A 2047-nucleotide genomic window follows, 5' to 3' on the forward strand; every position below is an offset into this window, starting at 1 on the left:
GTGTGCAGGGGTGTCTGATCAGAAGGAATCCTCTGAGCACCAGGGTGACATGGGGGGCTCCTCACTGCCACCCCCCTTGAGTCTTGAGGCTGCAGGCACGGTTTATTTGTAGGGGAAGAAGGCGTTGGAGCATTCTAAGCCAGCCTAACAGGTGAAGCACGGTCCAAGTTCCTCCCAAAGAGTAAGAAGACCCATGAAGAGAGGTCACCGTGGTCAACAGAGCCCGAGTGTGGGCCTCAGGCGCGGGCCAGCAGCGCGCTTTAGGCACCGGCTCCACTCAGGTAGCCGTTGGGGAGTATCTGAGCAGAGGTCCCGCCAGCTCGGGGACTGTACACTGCCTGTCCTTTGGTGTCTGGCTTGCCTCCCTTAGCGGCGTGTTTGGGAGGTTCATTCACATAGCCCCTTTTTAAAAAGGAAGGCACATTAGAAGCCCTTGCTTGAAAAAGTAAGAAAGAAAAGAAATGTCCTGCCACCCCCTGGTGACAAATGAAGACAACGAGATGGCCTCACAGCCAATTTGGGGGGTACTCCTGCCCATTCCCACCTTGCCAAAATTCTGCAGGTGGGCTGACTTTCCATTCATGGCACAGGGTCGTCTTCCACAGAACATGGACTGAGCTCCAGCTGGTGCTCTGGAGGTGACCGCCCTGCACGTGGGACATGACCATTTCCCTCAGCAACATGGACAGAGGCTTCGGACTACACGCCGGCCTCTGGATGTCTGGGTGCTGGCTGCCATGCAGCCCTCTTCCTAAGAGAAGCACCCTACAAGCGTAGAAAAGCCACTATAAATGTGGGGCGGTGGGAGGGGGGTGCGCGCGCACACGCATGTACTCTGGCTACCATCAAGTCAATGCTGCCTCATAACAACCCCCGTGGGTTTCTGAGACTGTACTATTTACAGGAGCAGAAAGTGCAGTCTTGCTCCCAAGGAGCAGCTAGTGGCTTTGAACTGCTGACCATGCGGGTCTCAGTCCAACGGGTAACCACTACACCATCAGGGCTCCTATAGGTGTGAGTGTGTGTGTGTGTGTGTGTGTGTGTGTGTGTGTGTGTTTTAATTTCCTTCACAATCCAGAATTATCCATTGGTTTTTTTTTCCCACCTTTGAAATAATAAATGGTCTTCATGGTCATGAACCTAGGAATTTGCTAAAAGGTTAAGAGTCCAAAGATGAATCTGAGAATCCTAAAGTGCATGAGATCATATTCTTGCCTCTAGGAAGTACGCAATCTAAACGCCTGAAGCAAATATCTTTTTAGTTTTTCTTTTTTAATTTATTTTTAAACCCTTCAAACTCTTAGAGAAGTTGAAGGAGTAGTCCTGTAATTACCCACCTATCCTTCATATCTTATCACTGCCATCGAGTGGATTCTGACTGGCAGTGACGACCTGGGACAGGGTTGAACCGGCCCGTGAGTTTCTGAGACTAGTTAGGAGAGGAGACAGCCTGGCGGGTGACAGCCCAGCCTGTAACCACTATGCCACCAGGGCTCCACCCCCGCATGCAGGTTCATTCATTGTCATTGTGCCATATTTGCTTTCGTTATTTCCGTGCCCATTTATTTCTATTTGTGTGTTAGGGTTGACTAGAGAAACAAATTTATAGTCACTCGTGTATAAGAAAGAGCTTTATATGAAAGAGCAATTGTCTATTAAGAAAACATCCTAGCCCAGTCAAGTTCAAGTCCATAAGTGCAATATTAGCCCATTTGTCTAACACCAATCTATAAATTCCTCTTCAGACTCACACAGCACCTGCAATGACACCAAGTGCAGGAAGATCACAGGCCAGTGGGTGGAACGTCTTCTGGATGCAGTGGCAATGGGAGCATCTCAGCCCTGGCGTGGGTCTCCACATGGCTTTTCCAGCTCCAAGGCTCTGGCTCTATCAGCATAGCTCCAAGTGGCTTGTCAACAGGAATATCTTGAGCTAGGAGGCAAAGGGCATTTATAGAGGTCTAAAGAAAGGCATGTACATATGCAAATATATTTATATTTGAGGATAGGGAAATAGATCTATGTGCATATATTTATAGGTTTAGTA

This window comes from Echinops telfairi, unplaced genomic scaffold, assembly GCF_000313985.2.
Source record: "Echinops telfairi isolate 266 unplaced genomic scaffold, ASM31398v2 ScPeMD7_18;HRSCAF=68, whole genome shotgun sequence".
NCBI lineage: Eukaryota > Metazoa > Chordata > Mammalia > Afrosoricida > Tenrecidae > Echinops > Echinops telfairi.